Source organism: Theropithecus gelada, chromosome 18, assembly GCF_003255815.1.
Source record: "Theropithecus gelada isolate Dixy chromosome 18, Tgel_1.0, whole genome shotgun sequence".
Classification (NCBI taxonomy): domain Eukaryota; kingdom Metazoa; phylum Chordata; class Mammalia; order Primates; family Cercopithecidae; genus Theropithecus; species Theropithecus gelada.
The window spans coordinates 48,499,099-48,521,615 of NC_037686.1; positions in this window are offsets into that span (position 1 = coordinate 48,499,099).

Below are 22,517 nucleotides of genomic sequence, written 5' to 3' on the forward strand. Positions count from 1 at the left end.
GCCAGAAGGAGTAAATGACACCCTTAAGAAGGAAAACAAGAGGAACATCAAGCCCATTTAGTCGAATTTTCATTCAATCCAGATGTTTGGCAATGTAGAGACAAAACATCCGACACTTTGCTATTGTGTAGACTTGGCCTTAGAATATACAAAAGATCCAGTTTCACATTCTTAACTGGGCTCATAGTTCTTTGGCTGTTCGGTATTAGCAGCTTGGAAAAAGAAAACACGTCTAAGGAAAGTAGAACAGTGTAAATCTGAATGATTTGTCTAAGCAGTGACCTTTCCTTCCTTTTTCCAGGTGATGCTGTACTTAATTTTGTCACACCTGGAGATCATCCCCTGGGGGCCAGCAAAAGTTTCCCCATGGGGTATAGGGTACTGGAACGGGGGCACACAGGGTGTTAAAAGGCTTTCCAGATACTCAAGTTCCCATTCACACTCTTTCCTAAGGCTGCCTGGTCTAAGAATGGGTCTCGTTCTTCCATATCTGCCCTTTCTCAAGCCCTCCTTCTTCCACCTCTAAGAAACAAAACCCAAACCAAAACTTTCTCTCTGGATCTCACTGGGAAGTGTTCCCTGCAACATATACAGAACCTTCAGCACAACCGAAAAAGGGACTTGACAATCTTTGAAGCCTACTAAAATCAAGACCGCAGTCTGTGCCTTAGCTGCCTTTATTGCACAATTTCAAAGAGGAGAAAGTGAAAACTATATATTTACTTCCCAAATAGCAATACTGTGTTTTCTAGAAAAAGGATCACATATTAGTGTTAAGTTTGTATTTATATTTTTTGAACATTTATTCAGGGCCACAGGAAAAACATTTTCATTAGCTTCTGCCAGATTTTTGTATACTTTAAGCCTCTATTTTATTTTAACTGTAAGCACAAATATCCTGGTCTCTACTAGCCTCTTTTCTGCTCACTTATTTATTTATTTTTTGCCATATACTTATAACAGAAATGTCTTGTTGGTTCTACTCCTTAAAAATTCATTTAATAACACTAATTAATGTACCTTTTGTAAGCTTTGAACTTCCTGTGGCCCAACCCTTTTTAAGACTTGCTATTGATTTACTCTGAACCCTGCATCAGTCTAGCTGTAAGTTATATTTATCCATGGAGACAGAAACTAATTGGGAGAAAAATCATCATTTTTTTCATTAAAAGATGCATTTCCAATAAAAATTTATTACATTTAATCATGTTTAAATCAAAATTTATATTTATGCTTGATAAATTGTGGATTCATAGCTGTAATGACAATTCAGAAAAAATTTTGATAGTATTCGGCATATCGTTCATTTTTATTTCATGAAGTCATATGAAGTAAAAACAAGGTAAACATTCCCATTTATATACATATTTTTATTGCATAGAAAATTGTTTACTGAAATGTTGAGTAAAAGACTATCAAGCATATATCTGTTAGGAAAAAAATTCATGAGAAAAATGGAATGGAAATATAAGATCAAGGGGAAAATGATACAAATTTTCCATTAAAGAAGCGTTTGTCCATGTATTTTATAAATGTATAATGATGGTTATGAAATTCTGCTGTGTATCAGTTAGAGTCTTGGTGGAGATCAGGTGGCACATTTCAGTTAGAGAAACTGAACTGAGTTTATTAAAAGAAAACTTACAAAGTGAAATCTAATTGGGAATGATGGGGGAGGGGCAGCAAAGTCCTGAAGGTGTCACGGGAAGGAACTGCCACCAGTTCCTGGAGAACATGGCTGTAGCTGAATAGAGAGCTGCATTGTAGTAGCTGTGGCTTTTGGTAGACCAAGGGAGCAAATCTGTATTCTAGAAAGAAGGAAATCTGGGGTGCCTGAAGTTTCCACGTATCCTTTCGTCTAGCACCTCCCACTGGTGAAACCCAACCCCTCAGAAGTGGTGACAAACCTCAAGTTTCTACTTCCCACTCCCCAGCTTCACCTCTTGCTTCCAAGCTAGTTCTGTTGAGGCAGAAAGGAAAAATGACGTCATGACATGACCAGGCAGAGCTAGCTTGACTCTCCCCACAACTCCCTTCTGGGTTTTCTGTTTGCCCTCAGAGTTGTGTGGAAGAACAGGTGCACTTTTCCAGTATGCCTGAGAAGGGCAAGAAAATTAGCTGAGCAAAAACTAGGTCTTGGGACAAAAAGTTAGTGCATGCATTGACAGAGTGCAGAAATTCCAACATCTGAAGCCCAGACATTCCCACCCCTGAAATCCTGGCTCAATGTCTCCCCTAGAACTCAAACTTCATTCTGGGGAGGAAAAGCAGAGGGCAAACCTTAATGTGACTAAGAAAACCCTAAATTGGCTAAAATGACCAGATTTAAGTTTCTAGTATTACTCAGAATAGGGATTCAAATTAGATATTTCTCAACCTTCAAGATGCACCCTTCAGGACTTCCATGAATTCTTCCCTGTCTTCATCATTTTCTGTATCCATACTTCTGTTCCAACTCTATACTAGAGTTTGCCTTCAGTGATGGTTAAATTAAAATTGTTTGTGTGCTTGGATTTCCCTCTTAACGGGGTAGTTGCTATGTCTTATATTAGCCGAGGAGAGAGCTGCCTTGTGGTAGTTGTTCATGGGATGGAACTGTGTTATAGAAAGAAGGAAATCTGGAGAATGAGTACCCAGACCCCAGTCTCCACTTGTTCTCTGGTCTATGTGCCTATCGCTTAGTGCAATGCCTGTCATGTAGTAGGTTTCAATGTGTTAAAAAATTAGGTGAGAACTTGAATTCTTTTTTTATCTGTTACATGACTATCTGATCTCACTATTCAGTGTCACAATAGTGTGTACCTTCATTTTTAAGTGTTCTTAGGTGGCTGATTACTGTCACTCCATGATGTTAGGAGTAGCCAGTGATAGGCAGAGTCAATGCCTGACTTGGCAGCCATCTTTTCTGATGAGCTTCATTAGTTCCATCATTGATTACAATTATCTAACATTTACACATGTGGTCCAGTTCTCCAAAGTGTTCATAAAAACCTGGCAAAAGATCTTGCATTTTTTAGAAATGTGTTCATTAATTCACAGAGCTTATCTCTAATCAACAATTTTTCTCACATCTTATTTCATCAATCGTTGCTTTCCTTGAAATTTAAACAATTCCTTTCACCGTAGAAGCTTCCTCTTAGTCCAAGTTAAAATTCACCACATTGTAACACATCTTTTCTTCATCCTTGTATTCCTCAAGCCATAGGCTGTTCTACTCTTGGCTTTATGAATGGCTGTCTAGAAAGAGCAGTCCCTGCTTATTTCCCCTCCTTCCATTCCGCTTACTATTTAGCTTGCTGCAGTGTATTTTTTACCCACATTAACACACTAACCACTGAAACTGCTTCTTCAAAGTCAAATATAAATGTATAGATAGTACATGTAATTTTCCTTTTATGTTCTTCTCCAGGTTCTGTCTACATTATTTTTCCTGCTGTAGCTCCTTGAAATTCTCCTTTTATTTCCAGGTCATTTTACCTTTCTTCTTTACTTTTACTTTTCTGGCTATTCCTTCCCTGACTTGTCTTCTTAGTTTATAGATTTTGTTTCCCCTAAGGTTTGAGCTTTGACTGACTGCTCTCATGTTCTTCTCTTCATTGGAAGATTCTTATAATCTGAAGTCGTCAACTCTGATTTTTCTACAAATGACTCTCTGGTCTTGATCTTTCTCCAGAGCTCCAGTTCTTTAATTATTGCTTTGTCAGAATCTTCACCTGTATGATGTAGCAGCATTTGTTCTCAGTATGTAACGCATTATCTCCCATCACTGTCTTATTTATCTTCTTATTAATGGCCATTTGGCCTAGATGAAGGTGTAATTTACATACAATGAAATCAAGAGTCTTAACAAATGAATAACCCATGTGTGCCTACTACTGCAATCAAGATACATGTGTTTCGGCCTGGTGGGGTGGCTCACGCTTGTAGTCCCAGAACTTTGGGAGGCCAAGGCTAGTGGATCACCTGAGATCAGGAGTTTGAGACCAACCTAGCCTACATGGAGAAACTCTGTCTCCACTAAAACTACAAAAACTAGGCGGGCGTGGTGGCGCATGCCTGTAGTCCCAGCTACTCATGTGGCTGAGACAGGAGAATCGCTTGAATCCAGAAGGTGGAGGTTGCAGTGAGCTGAGATTGCGCCACTGCACTCCAGCCTGAGCAACAGTGAGAGCCTGTCTCAAAACAAAACCAAGAAAACAAAACAAAACAAAACAAAATAACCCAAACCTAAAAATACATATGTTTCGTTCACCCCAGAAGTTGCCCTGTGTCCCTTCACAATCAGTCCCTCCCACTCCAGGCTTTGGGCAACCACTGACCTGTTTTTGGTTGTTAGAAATTACATTTATTCTTTCTATAGTTTTGAAAATAAATACATTCATATATACTATTTTGTGTCTGGCTTCTTCTGTTCAGGGAGGATAATGTATTTTGAAATTCCTTCCTATTATAGCAGGGATTAGAAATTTGTTCCTTTTAATTGCTGAGTTGTGTTCCATCAAATGTATATTCCACAATTTGTTTCTCTGTTTACCTGCTAATGGGTATTTAGGTTGTTTCAAGCTTTTAGCTATTATGAATAAAGCTATTAGCCACATTTTGGTATGCAAATTTGTGTAGACAAATGCTTTCATTTCTTTTGGGTCAATAGCTAGAAGTGGAATGGTTGGATCATATGGCAGATATATCTTTAACTGCCAAAAAATCTGCCAACTGCTTTCCAAACTGTTTGCTCCCTTTCGCTCTCCTAATTACACTGTGTGAGTTGCTCCACATCCCTGTCAACACTTGATATTAATAGTGTTTTAATTTTAGCCATTCTAATGGATTCCTAGTGGAATTGCAATGTGTTTTGTTTTTAAATGACCTATTTGTTGATAGTAAGAAATTACAAATTCATAATAGTCAAATCACTAAAATAGATAACTGTTCATTAGCCATAGTTCTCTGAGAAATTTTATTTTTACCACTAGTATGATTTCCTGTTTAAATGTATTGATTAAACGTTTTTTTACAAATTAGACTTTATTTTTCAGAGTAGTCTTAGGTTCACAGCAGCAAAATTGAGAGGAAAGAGATTTCCCATATACTCCCTGCCTCACACATGCATAGCCTTCCCCATTATCAGCATCCTCACAGAGTGATACACTTGTGTGTATGTGTGTGTGTGTGACTTTTTGTTTTTTATTTATGAATGTACAAACATCTACTTAACTGTTATTCAGTTGATGAGCATTTAGTCTGTTTCTTTCTTTTTTTAAAAAAAATTCCACTTTTATTTTAGATTCAGGGGATACATGTGCACTTACGTTACATGAGTATATTGTATAATGCTGAGGTTTGGGATACAGTTGCTCCCACCACCCAGTTACTGAACAGAGTATCCAACAGGTAGTTTTCCAACCCTTACTTCCCTCTTTCCTCCCTCCTTCAATATTGTGTTGGCCATTCAGAGTAATTTGCCCCTCCATATAAACTTTAGAATCAGTTTGTCAATATTTATAAGCTAACTTTCTGGAATGTTGGTTGAGATTGCATTGAATCTATAGATTAAGTCTGGAAGAACTGACATCTTGACAATACTGAATCTTCTTGTGGAATATCTCCCCATTTCTTTAGTTCTTTGGTTTCTTTGATCAAAGTTTTGTAATATTCCTCATATAGATTTTGCACATAATTTGTTAGAGTCATGTCTAAGTATTTTATTTTTTAAGAGTGCTAATGTAAATTTTATTATGTTCTTCATTTAAAATTCTACTTGTTCATTGCTGGTATACAGGAAAATGATTGACTTTTGTATATTAACCTATTTCCTGGAACCTTGCTAAAACACTGATTAGTTCCAGTAGGTACTTTTTTTTTTCTCAGTTCTTTAGGATTTTCTACATAGACAATCATGTCATCTGCAAGCAAATAAAGTTTTATTTTTGCTTCCCAATCATTGCACCTTTTATTTCCTTTCCTTGTCTTATTGTATTAGCTACAACTTCCAGTCTTGAACTCTTGAGCTCAAACGATCCACTGACCTTGGCCTCTCAAAGTGCTGGGATTACAGGTATAAACTGCTGTGCCTGCCTTTTTCAAGATCTTCTTTATCAAGTTGAGGAAGTTTCTATTCCTATATTCCTAGTTTACTGAGAGTTTTTTTTTTTTTTTTTTTAAATCATGAATGGGCATTGGATTTTGTCAAATGATATTTCTGCATCTATTGATAATGATACTATAATGTTTCTTTTTTAGCCTGTTTATATGATGGATGACATTAATTGACTTTCAAATGTTAAACTAGCCTTGCAAACCTGGATAAATCCAAAATTCTTTACATAATTACCTACAAATTTGATTTTCTCTAGAACTTTTAGAATCAGCTTATCAATTTCTACCTAAAAGCATTGATACTTTGTGTGAAATTGCATTGAATTTATAGATTGATTTGGAAAGAATTTCCATTGTAATAAAACTAAGTCTTTCAGTCTATGAATATTATATATTTCCTTTTATTTGTCCTGTTTATCTCTGTAGTGTTTTGTGATTTTTAGTATACAGATCTTGTACAGTTTATTGAGCTTATTCTGAAGTATTTCTTGATGCCATTAAAATGATTTTTTCTTAGAAAAAATTTTCAGTTTCTAAATGTTTTCTGAGAATACATCAAAGTGCAATTAATTTTTGCATATTTCCTTTGTATACTGTCTTGCTAAAGTCACTTATTTCTAATAGCTCTTCCACAGATTCTTTAGTTTTTTTTACATATCCAGGAAATGTAAATAATGAAGTTTCACGTATTCTTTCCTATCTGGATGATTTTCTTTTCTTTTCTTTCTTTTTTTTAAACTTATTAAATTGGCTAAGACCTCTAGTACTACAGTGAATAAAAGTGGGGAGAGTGGACATCCTTGTCTTGTTCCCAATCTTAGGAGGAAATTATCTAGTCTTTTACTGTTATTTATATTATGTTACTTGTACTGTTATTTATATTATGTTATTTATATGATGATAGGTTTTGTGTGTATATCCTTTGTCAGATTGTGGAAGTTCTATTCATAGTTTTTGAGAGCTTTTATCATGAATTTTGGTGGAGTTTTGTTAAATGCTTTGTTGCATTTTTGGAGATTATCATCAGTTTCACTTTTGGCTTATTAATAAGGTACATCACACTGATTGCTTTTATGTTAAACTACCTTGCTTTCTTGAGATGAACTATAACTGGTTATGAAGTATTATCTTTTTTATGTATTGCTGAATCTTTTTGCTAATGTTTTGTACAAGATGCTTGTGCATATGTTCATGATAATTTTTTTTCCTTGAGTTTTCTTTCTTGAAATATTTATATCTTGGTTTGTCATCAGGGTAATGCTGGTCTCATAAATTGAGCGGGGAAGTATTCCCTCCTCTTCTATGTTTTAGAAGAGTTTGTGTGAGATTGGCACTTTTTTTCTCATTAAATGCTTTAAAGGATTCACTGTAATTTCATTTGGGATGGAGTTTTTTTTTAAGATTTTAAACTTTGAATTCAATTTCTTAATTGACATAGAAATGTTTTGGTATTCTATTTTTTCTTGAGAGAGCTTTAGTAATTTGTGTCTCTATTTTTAAAATTTATTGACAATAAGTTGCTAATGTATTCCTTTATTTTTCTTTTTTGTTTATGACCTCTGTAGCAATGCTCCCTTTTTCATGTCTGATATTGGTAATTTGTCTCTTCTCTCTTTTTATCTTGATCATCTGTCAGTAGATTTTACAAATCTTTCTGGTTAGTAGGTTTTACAACTGTTTTTCGTTACAAGCTTCAGCTTCATTGACTTTCTTCTTTTGATTGTCCGCTTTCTATTTTATTAATTTCTACTCTTAGCTTTATTATTATCCTGTTGCTTATTTTAACTTGTTCTTTTTAATTTTCTTCAGGTGGAAACTTAGATAATTAGTTCAAGACTTTTCTTCTTAAATGCTTAATATAAGCATATAAGTTATCCCAAGTTTATAAGTTATCCAGGCACTGCATTAGCTGCCTTCCATAAATTTTGACACGTATTTTCATTTTTTTTCCATTCAAAATAGTGTCTTATGTCTTTTTGAGATTTTCTTTGAACTATAGGGAATGTAAATGCATGTTGTTTAATTGTCAAATTTCCAAAGATATCTTCAGATATCATTCTGTTCCTGATTTCTAACTAAGGTACATCATGTAGAGAACATACTTCGTATGATTTCAATCCTTTTGTTTTCTTGACACTTTCTCTGATCTCTCTTTGTGAATGCTCCATGTGCACTTGAAAAGAATGTGTATTCTGTTACTGTTGGATGGAATGCTCTATTAAGGTCAAAAAAATACACCTGGTTGATATTCTTGCTCAAGTCCTTTATGCCTTTACTGATTTTCTGTCAAGTTGTTCTATCAGTTGGTGAGAGAGGTGTATTGAAGCCTCCAACTGTAATTGTACATCTGTTTATTTCTCAATTCAGTTCTTTCAGTTTTTGCTCCATGTATTATGAAGCTTTGTTATTAGGGGCATAAAAAGTAGACTAAGTCTTTTTTGTTACTTGTCCTTTTATTATTATTTAATATTCCTCTTTTTTTTTTTGACACAGAGTCTCGCTCTGTCGCCCAGGCTGAAGCACAGTGGCGCCATCTCAGCTCACTGCAAGCTCCGCTGCCCCGATTCACGCCATTCTCCTGCCTCAGCCTCCCGAGTGGCTGGGACTACAGGCGCCCGCCACCATGCCTGGCTAATTTTTAAAAATATTTTTAGTAGAAACGGGGTTTCGCCGTGTTAGCCAGGATGGTCTCGATCTCCTGACCTCGTGATCCGCCCGCCTCGGCCTCTCAAAGTGCTGGGATTACAGGTGTGAGCCACCGCGCCTGGCCCCTTTTGTAAATCTATGGTAATGTTACTGTTCTGAAGCCTACTTTGCCTGATTATTAATATGGCTATTCCATCTTTCTTAAGATTCATATTTGCGTGGTGTATTTTTTTCTGTCTTGTTACTTTTAATTATCTGGATCTTTATACTTAAAGTGAGTTTCTTGTAGACAATGTATAATAAGGTCTTGATTTTTTACTCATTTGAGTGATTTATGATTTTTAACTGGAGAGGTTAGACCATTTATTTTTTTAATATGATTGTTATGGTTAGGTTAAAATCTATTATCCTTGCTCCATCTGTTTTTTAAAAGACTCCCTTTTCCCCCTCTTTACCTGTCTTATTTTACTTATTTTTTAATGTTCCATTTTATTTCTACTACTAGCTTATTAGCTACACGTAGCAGTTGTTTTAGGGTTTACAAAACACATCTTTCACCCACCGCTGTCTATCCCCAAATCATAGTATACTATTTCACATAAAATGTAACAGTCCAGTATACTTTGATCTCTCAATCCCATCCTTTGTTCTATTGTTATACATTTTACATCTTCATTTTTTATAAACCCCGTAGTGAGTTGTTTCTGCCTCAAACGGTCAATTATTTTTTAAAGAAAAAATTTAAAAACAGGAAAAAAGTTAGTCATTTTTATTTCTCCACAAATTTATCATTTTAACTGCTCTCCGTTCATTTCGGTAAAGTCACTTTCCATCTGGTATCATCTGCCTGAAGAATCTCCTTTAATTTTTTTTGTATCGAAAGTCTGCTGGTAAAATATTCTGTTTTTATTTTTCTTAAGGTCTTTATTTCACCATTATTTTTGAAACATATTGTACTGTGTGTAACATTCTAAGTGGACAGTTGTTTTTGTCAGTTTCTAAAATAGTTTCTTATTAGAAATCTGCTGATAGTTTTATCTTTTGTTCACTTTTTAATAACATGAAGTTTTTGTTCCTTCCTTTCTCTCTCCCCTTCCTTCCTTCCTTCCTTCCTTCCTTCCTTCCTTCCTTCCTTTTTTTTGACAGTGTCTCACTATGTCACCCAGGCTGATGTGCAGTGGTTTGATCTCAGCTCACTGCAACCTCCACCTCTGGATTCAAGTGATCCTCATGTCTCAGCCTCCTGAGTTGCTGGGATTACAGGCGTGCACCACCATGCTTGGCTAATAATTGTATTTTTAGTAGAGATGGCTTTTCGCTACGTTGGTCATGCTGGTCTGGAATTCCTGGCCTTAAGTGATCTGCATGCCTTGGCCTCCCAAAGTGCTGGGATTACAGGCCTGAGCCACCACATCCGGTCCAATAATGTGACCTTTTTTTCCTCTCATTGCCTTTATGATACTTCTCTTTGCATTGTTTTCCAGCAATTTGATTGTGATATGTTTTGCCTACCCACCTCCATTTTGCTTGGGGTTTTTTGAACTTCTTGGAGTTGTGGATTACAGTTCTCACCAAATTTGGAAGTATTTTGGTCATTAAAATAATATATATATTTTTTATTTTTTGGTCTCTCATTTTACTTGTCTCTTGGGATTTCAGTGGCACATATATCTGACAGTTTGATATTTTCTCTCAATCAGTGAAGGTCTTTTCATCTTTCTTCTTTTCTCCATTGATGTTTCATCTGTCATTTTTTTATCTTGTTATGTCATCAAGGTCATTTATTTATTTTGGTTCTGCAGCAAATAATATTTTGTCAAATTCATCCATAAAATTTTCATTTCAGATTTTGTGCTGTTTAATCTCTAGAAGTTATAGGTTTTTTTTGTATCTTCTATTTTGTTTCTTATGTACGTGCTTTTCTTTAAATTCTTCTGCATATCATGCATATTTATAACAGCTGTTTTAATGTCCCTGTCTGTTAATTCATCATCTCTTTCATTTCTGATTCTGTTTCTATTGGCTCGTTTTTCTTCTGGTATGGGCCACATCTTCTGATTCTTCACATATTGTAATATTTAATTTGATGAAGGACATTGTAAATTTATATTTTGGGTACTGGATTTTGTTGTTTTCCTTTAAAGAATATTAGACTTTGTTCTGGCAGGTAGCTAAGCTTCTTATAGATCAGTTGGATTATTTCAAGATGTTAAGATTTTTTTTTCATGACAGATCAAGATTAGCCTGTACTCTAGGAGTAATTTAGGCTAATTTCTAAGACATAGCCTTTCTTGGATCTTTTTTGAATTACATATTCAAAAATCTGTCTCCATTCTAACTAGTGGAAATTAAAATTATCCCTGGCCCTTATGTGAGCTCTGGGAATTTTCAAAAATCTTGTATAACTTCATAGTAATTGTCTTTTGCCCAGAAGTTGTTCTCGTGTGTGGAGTTTTACCCTTTACATACACAGATTAGTATTCATCAGAGGCTCCAGAAGACCCCTACTCAAATTTCTGGAGCTCTTTCTCTGTGTAGCTTTCTCTTCTCTGATATTCTGTCTTGCAATTTTTAGCTACATCTGCCACTCTGAACTGTGATATCTGTCTCTTCAATTCAGCAATATGAAGCTCTGCTTGAATTTCCCCTCCCTGGGCTAGAGGTTTACAAATTACTTCCAGGCAGAGTGCCAGTGTAGCTGAAAGACTCACCTTATTTTTTCTTTTCTTTTCTTTTTTTTTTCCTGCAGAGATTATGGTCCTGTGCTGCCAATTGTCTGATGTCAGAAAGCTGTTGTTTTATATATTTTGTTCAGTTTTCTGGTTGTTTACGGCAGGAAGATAAATCTGGCCCCTATAACACTCTCATGGCTAGAAGTGAAAGTCCTTGTGTCATCTTTGATTTCTCTTTTTTTCCTTTTGCTTCCACATCCAAGTTTTTATTCCCTCCCAAGTTCTATCGCTGTGACATCTCTCATAGTTGTCTTCTGAATAATCACAAGTATTTTATCTAATCTTTCTACTTCTAGAGTCCATTCCTCCAATCAAACCGTCAACTCATTACCAGAGGAATCTTCCTAAAATTTTTGCAATTACGATTTAAAAATCCCCTTAAAATCTTCAGTGGCTCCACTTTGGTAGCAGAGTAATTAAGAATTTTTAATATTGATAGTAAAGCAATTTTAGGCTTTTCTCTTTTGCTTTCATCTCTCATTTTACCTACCATGATTTCCCTTTGCTTTCCTTCCTATCTTACCTTTTCTACTGTGTTTTCTCCTCTCGATATAGAAAAATCCTTCCTATTTTTGTGAACAAGAGGAAATAGTATTTTCTTTTGCAATTCCTTCCTGGATCAAATTTCTTAAGTATTTCCTCCTTTTCTGAATTCTGAAAGTTCTTTGTTGACATTTCTCATGACACTTTTTACTCTCTACAACTTTACCATAGTCCTTTATGAACAACTACTGTTGACATCAAGTATTGATGGTATGTGCTGTGCTTCTTTTTTTATGTTTTATCTCCTATAACAAATGTTGGCAATGAATTCCACTGACTTGGTGCCTAATAAAATTTTGCTGACAGAATTATTGCTTATGTTAATATCTTGACATCTTCTGTTCTTCAGGTCTGCTGCTTCAACCCCAGAAGAGAAGTCTAATTCTGACCACTCAACTGTGGTCAGATGTAAAGGCAACTCTTCTGTATCATATTCTGCATCATAGTACCATTATCACCATTGGATATCACACATCATATTCACATCACTGATTTGATATATTAAAGACAGATAATTTGATTATCAAGTCATACTTACTGCTTTTCTTTCTTCTACCTTTATATTTGCCAATATTTTTGTTTTTAAGTATGTGTTTCTTTCTCATTAGATTATCAGCTCTATCCAAATAAAACTTTGATTAGTCGTTTAGTACAGTGCTTTGTATACACAAATAGAGGTAGAATAATATCATTATAATAAGCCTGTTTTGTGTGTGTTTTACATAAACATATACACACACACTTCGGCTTACCAAGCAAAGGATATCACATATTAAGGACTTAATACACCTAAATATGCATACACATGTCTATATATAATGTATGCCTTTATATGGTGATCAATATATGTGTATTGTATACAAAAATGGAATGTAAATGAGAGAATATAAGGAAGAACAAATTTTTTAAAAATAGAATGTAAAAATATTGGTATGTTATTGAATATTAGCTGCTTCATATTAGAAAATAACACTAGAATATTAGCTTTAATATGTACAGCATACATCTGATAGAGATATTTTAGTTTTAGTGTCTCAAATTATAGGGACTCAATTATCTTCTCTAGAAAATACTTGTGTCTCAATCTCATTATCAAAAGACTTTCCACATACTTTGCCTAAAATTACCTTTTCTTCATTTTAATTATACAACTCCAAATCACTTTCCCTCATTAGTATTTGATAATTATAAGCAAAGAAGCAAATATAAGAACAAGAAATACATGAGAATGCAGTCATGCCTTTTCCCTTCTTTCTGTTGACAGCTCTGACTTCATTGAGATGAAGTATATTTAATTTCAATTCACTAAATGACCACATTCATAATTTGAGTTCATTTCCATTTTAGGCTGATTTCTTTCAAATCTGATTCAATATGCATAATTTTTCTTTAAGCATACATATCTACATTCTTTTAAACTTGTTTTTCATCTAGAGAAGGAGGGAGAAGGAAATTAACATTTATTTTGTATCTACTTTTGACACAGCCTGTTTTTGGCACTTGACACATATCATCTCATTCAGTTCTCTCCTCAATCCTGAGAAACTGAAAATATTATTCTCATTTGAAAAATGAAAATCTGATGGCTAGAAACTAACATGCCCAAGACTGCTTAATTAGGAAAAGGAAGAGTCAAAATTCAACCAAAATCCTCCTGGGTTTTTTTTTCCTTCTTCTTCTTCTTCATTTTTTTTTTTTAAAGTGGCATTACGTTGTCCATTTTCAGCCAAAGATTTTGCAGAAAAATCACAGGAGGCTGAGCAGTTAATAATTTAAAAAATCATATTGTTTTATCTGCGGTGTAAGTGTGAAGTCCTTATGTTAAAATGCTGATCAGAACATGACACTTGAACATGTTCCACGTTAGAATTTAGGGATGTCTCACAATTTGTTGAAATATGAATGTAGACTTCAAAGGGAAACATTCCAAAACTACATTGTGAAGTGATTTCTCTTTTTATCTGAGCTCTCTTTTTTTTCTATTTTTTTTTTTTTTTTTTAGGACTGTGATAAATTGATCCAAAGAGCCCACTGAAATTAAACTAGGTGAAAACCATCAGTGCATTTCACAAAACCCAGAAGCATGTTAGGTTCGGGGTGAAAACCAATGGGGAATGTAAGCACACTCATTTCCACTGCTAGCAATTTGGTTTCATCTAGCATGCCACAGGTTTCTCCAGAAGCCTTGCTTACTGGAGTTGTAACCTGCCCCTTTTGGAATTATTAAAACTCTAAGCATACCACTGGGAGACTGTAGATTGTGTATGATGATGATATTTGTTGTTTGGTAACAACATTATAAGCATGAGGCAATATATAGCATGTATTAAAATTGACTCCAGAAAATATGAATTATAATCTCACGTTAACTATATGAGCTTGGTCAAGTCACTTAATTGATTTCTAGTCTGCTTTCTCGTCCATAAAATAAAGGTGTTGAACAACGAAATAACCAGTAAAGTTTTCTTTTTTAAACTGTTTTTCCCTAAAGAGAAAAAGCAGTAAGTGAATGTGATAAAACATGTATATGAAAATACAATAAAAAATAATTCTCCATTCCAGCCTCCTAGTCCTTCTCCTTATATGCACTTGCTATTGACAAATTTTGTGCATGTCGACACACATTTTCTATGCATTTACAACCAGGTGTTATAACTATATGTGTGTGTATATATAACTTTCCTTTCCTTTTTAACTCAAATGGGCATAAACTGTAACTACTGTTCAGCTGAATTATATAAAATATACTTATCCTGGAGATTTAAATCTACTTTATTATTTTTAAAAGAAAATACAATCAAAATAATTCTCCATTACAGCCTCCTGGTCCTTCTCCTTAGATGAAATTGCTATTGATAACTTTTGCGCATGTCGACACACATTTTTTTCTATGCGTCTGCAATCAGGTAGTTATAAGTATATGTGTGTGTATAAACTTTGTTTTTCTTTTCAACTCAAATGGGAATATACTGTAAACACAGTTCAGCTGAGTTTTATAAAATGATGCATATTTTGGAGATTGAAATCTACTTTATTATTTTTAAAAGTTGCATAGTATTTCTTTGCATGGATATGCCATGATTTACTTAATCAATTTTCTGTTGACAGACATTTAAGTTTGCCACAATGAACATACTTTTATGTATTATATTACAGGCCTGTATAGGCAAATAGATATGTGGAATGAATTCCTAGAAATGAAATTACTGTTCTAAATTAATTTTAAAATGAGTTTAGAATAATGCACACCAGAATTTTTTAGCATAAGAATCTCTTTTTGAAAAGATCATACATGTTTATACGAATCAAAGAAATAAAGAACAATAAAAAAGAGCGCAAGATTTATTTGAATGCACAACTAAATAGAAATCACCATTTTTTATATTATATGACTATCATAACAGATATCTATTAATACTCTTGTAAAGGAAAGCCAGATAGATAAATTAATTTTATTTTAAAAAGAATTATGGTATATATGATCATTTTAAAAGTATATTACACTTAACTTTTATTTGGATCCAGCAGGATAAAAGAAACTCAGGTGAAACTGAAGGAATCTCTCACACTTTAGCTAAGTGTTTCATTGCCACAAGAGACATTAGTTTCTAAAAGTTCCTTCCTAAATTAAAAAGGAAGATTCCAAAAATACTGAAGATTAAATCCACTCTTACACAACGTTCTATTTTGTCTTCTCCTGTCCCCAACAAAGTTTTGTTAAAAAATTTTAGAAAATGTTGTTAAGGCCTATCACTTTACAATCTATTCTGCAATGATTATTCCCTTAGTTTTTAAGCCATATTTCTATATTTAACAGATTTAGGACTTATCACTTTTTTAAAAAAAAAACGTGGCTCTTCTATCTTCAGTTTTTAAATTTTGATTTATTTCTCAGTTACCTAGATTTAATTGATATTATTGTTGTTTTTCACCAAAGTGTCATATTACTATTTTTTTCGAGGTGCTTGAATGAGAACACGATTCAGCTGTTTTATAGAAAAGGGAAAAATTTACCAAATATAATTGTTTTATGTCTCATTTTCCCTCAGAATGTTCTAGACATTACTATTTTTTAGAATGGAGAGTTGTAGTGGAAATTGTCTTACTCTTGTTTTACCCTACAGCTTGAAAATGTCTTGCTTTGCTGTGTGGATGCCTAGACATTTGTTTTTTCATGTTAAAACTCAAAAATTTAATTTGAATACATCTTGATGTAATTTTTCTTCTGTATCAACTTTTCTGGGAATATGGTATACATTTATGACCTGCATGCTTACTTCTTCCTTCATTCCAAAGAAATTTTTATATTACATTTTATAGTACTTTTCCTTTTTGTTAACATTTTTTTCTAGTTCAACATTAATTACTTTATATAGAATCTTGTTGCATTTTACATCTATTTTCTTCTGTCTAATGCATTAATCTCTGTTTCCTTTGTAGTTTATCTGCAGGTTTTCCTACCAACAATTTAATTTTCAGGCATGTATATTTTTCTCTTGCTGTTTTTAACATTGCTATTAAATCTATAATGCTATTTTTTGATTCTCAATTTATTTCCTCAATGGTTAGTTCCCTTTACTTTATATTTCTATGTTTTATTATCTATTTCTTCCCCAGCTCCTATTTAAATTAATTCATGTCATTATTAAGTTCTCTTCTTCCTTTCATTGTGTTTTTTATGAGATTTAAAAGTCTGTCTTCTATTAAATTTAAATGCCCAGTTCACTCTATTTGCTATAGAGGATGGCCATCTTCCATTTTTGAAATTCTACCGGGGAGTGCAGGAGCCTTTATTATGCCTGTGTTCCTACAGTTTTCCCAGGTTGCTTGCTCATCCCCCGCAATATGCCTCTATTTAAATTGATGAACACTCATGGGATTTTCAAAAATTTTGTCTTATGTTTTCCCTAGTTCCATTTTTGGGCAGTGAAAGGTTGGTGATGAGCAATGAAGAACAGCATTGACATCATTTATTTAGTTCATTGACCACAACATTTGAAGACGTGGTACCCAGTTGTTACTCCTTTCTTCTACTGTTTGCTGCTGATACATGTTTTGCAACTTTGGTTTGAGAGTTATTTTATATATATGGGCAGTGGGATGTTTTAATCTGGCATTACCTTTTATGTAGAAATTCTCTACCTTCTGTGTCGTGAACCAGCTTCCAAAGTGGCAGCACCATTGTACCTTCCACCTGTGTAAACTCAAACTACCAAATGTTTTAATCTTTGGCAATAAGATGCATAACAATGTTATTTTATTGTTTTAATGTACAGTTCTTATGAATGAGATTGAGTGGAAATTTGTTTTCTTATTGCTTTATAAGAACTCTTTATCTATTGAGGAAAATTGCTTTTGCAAATACTTCCCCCAGTTTGTCATTTTTCTTTTGGCTTTGATTATGAGGTTTTGATTATGTTTGTATTAATTTCTAATTTTTATGAAGTCAAATGATGCATTTCTCTTATATTTTTAAGTGTTACGACTTACTTAGAAAGGCCTTCCTTAGTCCTAGATTTTTTAAAAATCCAGAAGCTGAAAAAACAAAGATTACTCATCCCTCCCCACCCCCTCATACACCTGCTAAGCCTAAATCCATGAGCAAGGGGCTTAGCATATGTTTTAAAAAGATTTCCCTGGTTAAAACTTACTGGATCTGATGGTCTCTACTGTGTCTTCCAAATATGACATGCTATGATTGTAAGTGATACTTCACAAATAGAAGAGCGACAGACATTTTGTGAGGATGAAAAAGCACCACAGGCATTAATTTTTTTAAAAAGTTGTTCCCAGTCCAGGACTTCATAACATATAAAGATTTACAAAGTATGACATATTTCAATCATTTAGAGGAAACCAGTAAAACATAATGATTCCTCTGACTGGAGGACTTTATTGAGATCAAAAAAGAAAAAAAGATAGTCGCTCTCTTAACCAGAGGAGCGAATAGCTTTTGACAATATTAGTAGTGATTTGGAGAATAATATGAAACAAGAATGGGTTATTGCTAGATTTAAAGCCAAGCAGATCAAAGGGACCAGAAAGAGAAGAAGGGAGGAAAATAAATATTTTGTGTAGCATTATTGTTACTGTTATCTCAGAAACACATTTTATCAAAAAGAAAAAAAAAAAAAAAGTGTTGTTAAATTATTGCAGGCATGTGCCATCCCATCTTCTGAAGGGGTTCTATTAGAGTTAGACTATTCTATCATTATTGAGGATGTTTCATAAACAGGATATCTCTTCTGTTCAAAATGATAAGGTGGAGAACATGTAGCCAAATGAAATTATCCAAGTGGCAGAATATTCGCATATAAGATAATTTATAGTTTCCCCATAAATGTTGTTAAATCTGGGACCTGGTACAATGATGAGTTATGAATTCAGCCCTTGTTAATGTTTCCTTTGCAATATGTGGTGGGAAACAGCTATTAAAAATACTAGCGTCACTATTTATTCAAAGGTTCCACATCACCAGAATAAATTGCCCGAGAGGAAACATCTTGTTCATAACGATTTGGAATACAGAGCTTAAAGTTTCATGCACTGAATGTTCAGCTTTATAATAAGGAAACATTCATAATATATGTGTGATATTTGTTAGTGCTAAACATATAGCTAAATATTTCATGAAAGGGCTATTGTGCACTTGATTTTACAATAAACAGTTAAAACTCCTGGAGTAGATTTGATGCAAGTGGAATGTTTGCTTAGATTTAGCAGAGAGAAATAGTGTAAATAATTCATGGGTGTAATTCGACTCAATATTTTTCCTGGCCTATGAGGCATATGAACTTACCTTTTTTTTCCCCATGTAGCTTTGCTGTCTTCTTAAGGTTGTAGGTCCTTTTGGTTTGTAATTCACCTCTGGGGTCAATTTGAAAATAAATTAAGATTAGCTGAAGAAAATGTATGCCTTTTTCATTACATAGTGTTGAAGGCATTCAAAAGAACCACCTGCCACATTTTTTATTCCAAAAAACAATGAAAAAGAGGACAGGTAAGGAAGACTGAACTCAAATAGGATCCACGATTCCTGTTCTTGAGTGGCAAAGGTCCTTTCCTCTGCTAAATTAAATTAAATTTGACCCCAAACTGCTTCCATATGTAGAAACTTAACTAACCGTATATTCTTATAAAAAGTAGCTGAGTCTCAGCCAATTGGCTAAAGCAGCTGAGCTTTAGCCAATCATAGATCACCAACTGATCAGAGCATTGTCCATATAAGGCAATTCTGAGCTGTAACCAATCAAGCTGTTTTGTAAGTAATGTCCTCTTTCTGTCAATAAAGAAGGCCTGCCTACATTGCTGGGTGAAGTTTCTGAGTGCTGCCAGATTTATGAATTGGTCTTTGCTCATATAAACTTTGCTGAATTTAATTTGTTTAATGTCTTTCTTTTCTTTTCTTGAGTCAGAGTTTCTCTCTGTGGCCCAAGTTAGAGTGCCATGGAGCAATCAAGGCTCACTGCAGCCTGGACCTCCTTGGCTCAAGCAATCCTCCTGCTTCAACCTCATGAATAGCTGGGGGCACAGGCCTATGCTGTCACGCCGGGCTAGTTGGTGTTTTTATAATTTTTTGTGGCGACAGGACTCACTAGTTGCCCAGGCTGCTCTCCAACTCTTGGACTCAAGTGATCATCTCACTTCCGCCTGCCAAAGTGTTGGGGTTAGAGGTGTGAGCCACTTACCTACCATTTTTTTTTTTTACTATTTGTTATTGGAGGTAGGGTCTGAAGTAGACGTCCTGCAACCCTCAGGTCAGAAGTAGTGAGTGACCAAGTGGAAGTACCCACCAGGCCGTTGTGCTCACTGATCTCTTGCAGCAACTGGGGTGATGGGTGAGTTCTCTCTCAGGTTCAAGCTCCATGAAGTTGTGTTTTGAAATCTGAGTTTATTTGAGCATTAAAAAAAAATCAGACCTGGGTTCAGAAGTTGCAACAGAAACAGGAGAGGGTCTTATAGGGAGGCCTTAGTTTTCTAACTGGGTCATGCAGAAACTGTACTGGGTTCAGTAAGTAGATAAGGTTACTAAAGAAGAGGGACTCATGGGTTCATTTGGATCCAAGAAGGCCAGAACTCCTCCATTTGAGACTCCAGCTAATTTCATGTATAAGAACTATGTACCCAGTAACTGATTTTCTTTCTTTTTTTCTTCTTTCTCTTTTTCTTTTTCTTTTCTTTTTTTGAGACGGAGTCTTGCTCTGTCGCCTAGACTGGAGTGCAGTGGTGCGATCTCAGCTCAGTGCAAGCTCCGCCTCCCGGGTTCAGGCCATTCTCCTGCTTCAGCCTCCCGAGTAGCTGGGACTACAGGCACCTGCCACCACACCTGGCTAATTTTTTGTAGTTTTAGTAGAGACGGGGTTTCACCGTGTTAGCCAGGATGGTCTCGATCTCCTGACCTTGTGATCCACCCGCCTCGCCCTCCCAAAGTGTTGGGATTACAGGCATGAGCCACTGGACCCTGCCCAGAAACTGATTTTTTACAGAAATGGGTGAACTTTACTAAAGGTAACTTAGAGTTAGAGTAGTCTCATTGAGGCAACTTCTTCAAGGGGCAACTTCTTCAAAAAGCAAAGAGGTGCATATCTTTACAGTTACAACAGCTAAAAAGACCAAGAGGACCTCCTCCCCAAACTAAGGGACCCCAAAGGAAAGAATCCTATGGCCTGAGATGCCTGCCTTTATTGTAAGTGGTCAGGCCATTGGAAAATAAATTATCCACCTTCACAGCAGCCATCTGATGGAACCATTCGTTTTGGCCTGGAATGTTTACCTACTAAAAGACAATAATCAATCTCTTAGAAAAAACATTCCTATGGCAAGAGTTTCAAATTAAGTTCAAAAAGTTCCTGTGTCCAAACTTACCTAATTAACACTTGGACCATTTTCAGAAAAACATGTATAAGAATTAGTTTGTTTGTGTTTTCTGTATTCAGTCCTGCCTACTTCTCCTATGAGAACCTCTTGGTTGACTGGATCCCCTCTTCTTTTATTTATTTATTTATTCATTTATTTTTTTGAGATGGAGTTTTGCTCTTTTTGCCCAGGGTGGAGTGCAATGGCATGATCTTGGCTCACTGCAACCTCCGTCTCTGGGTTCAAGCAATTCTCCTGCCTCAGCCTCCCGAGTAGCTGGGATTATAGGTGTATGCCACTGCACCCAGGTAGTTTTTGTACTTTTAGTAGAGATGGCGTTTCACCATATTGGGCAGGCTGATCTTGAACTCCTGACCTCAGGTGATCTGCCCACTTCGGCCTCCCAAAGCGCTGGGATTACAGGCGTGAGCTGCTGTGCCTGGCTGAGTCCCCTCTTCTTAAACCCCTGCTGACTATACGCTCTGCCAACTCTGTCCACCTCTTTCTTGTTGTCATGATATTTACTATCTCCCCAAACTCCTTTTTGGGAAAAAACCCCAATTGATTCATTTGTCATTCAATCTTGAAAACAAACAAATAAACAAAGGCTGAACTAGTTTCTGACTGTAAGGCAAGATTGGAAGTATCCATGCTGAGTCCAGGCATACAAAATGCTTGTATTTTTGTATCTGGCAGATGGCTAAAATTTTAGAATGAAAGCTATATGATCTGTTTCTATCTATATGTTTATATATGCCTATATGTATGATATATATGTGTGATCCTTTTCTATCTCCTAATGATATTGCCAAAACTAAATTGTGAAAGAGCTCTATTTAATTGGCTTAAAGAAAAATATGTGCTTATATAAATTAAATATCCTTTCAGAAAAATAAGAACTAACCCAGATGCTTTCCTAATTCATGTGACTTGAATAATTTTTCATAAATAAGAATATTGTTGGTTTGATTAAAATAGGCATATCTTTAGAGTTGTCATCATTAAATGGTAGAGATGCATGACTTTTCCTACCTCCGTTTACTGGTAAAATAAGCTTTTTATTTCTGTATTTTAAAGTTTTTCAGCAAGCAAAATAACTTAGGATTACAGCTAGCTATTTAATGTCTTTTTTTACAATTAGAAATCCAAGCATAATTGTTAAAAACAAGTGAGTTAAATAGATGTGAGGAAAATAGAATTTCTATATGAAAGACGTCCTCCCTATACTACAAGGTTTAAACATTCTTATAATCAAGAATGGATCGTTAAGGCTCAGAGAAGTCTTTATAAACAACAATTTAAATCTCAGGTCTAGCCATAAATCCTAAAAGGATAGAGATAAAATTTTGCCTTCTTTACAGTTTCTTGTTACAAAGAGACTAAAGATATTTGGGACTGTTAGTAAACATGTTCTGTGCCACTCTGACAAATTGTACTATGAAAAAAACACATGCTTCTAAAATTTATGATTCATAGATTTTACAATCTGCAGATTTCTTGTGTACAGACAGTTCAGTATTGTTTACCTCTTATTGTTCATTAGAAATTAAAGCCACTAAGGATTAAGGATTCTAGTTCATATATGGAACTGAAATTAAACTATTCAAATATGCAAGGAAAGTAAGGTGTGCTTTTGGCAAGGAA